We start from the raw sequence: 205 nt of genomic DNA, 5'->3' as shown, positions 1-205 counted from the left end.
TTGACAGATTTAATAAGATTCAGGCATATATGATGTTCCAGTTCCAGTGTCTCCTCATCACTGGTTCGGATCGTCCAGTGCAGTGCTGCTTCCCAGATCACAACCATTTGCTATAACCTCCAGTGAAACGAGACAGAACAGGTGGCTGTGAGAAAACTGTTGCCTTTTTCCCTATAAAAGTCTCACTTTGAGAATGTCAGGTCAT

The sequence above is a fragment of the Sinocyclocheilus anshuiensis genome, unplaced genomic scaffold (genome assembly GCF_001515605.1).
Source record: "Sinocyclocheilus anshuiensis isolate Anshui unplaced genomic scaffold, SAMN03320099.WGS_v1.1 scaffold2293, whole genome shotgun sequence".
Classification (NCBI taxonomy): domain Eukaryota; kingdom Metazoa; phylum Chordata; class Actinopteri; order Cypriniformes; family Cyprinidae; genus Sinocyclocheilus; species Sinocyclocheilus anshuiensis.
Note: the sequence above shows the minus strand (reverse complement) of the source record.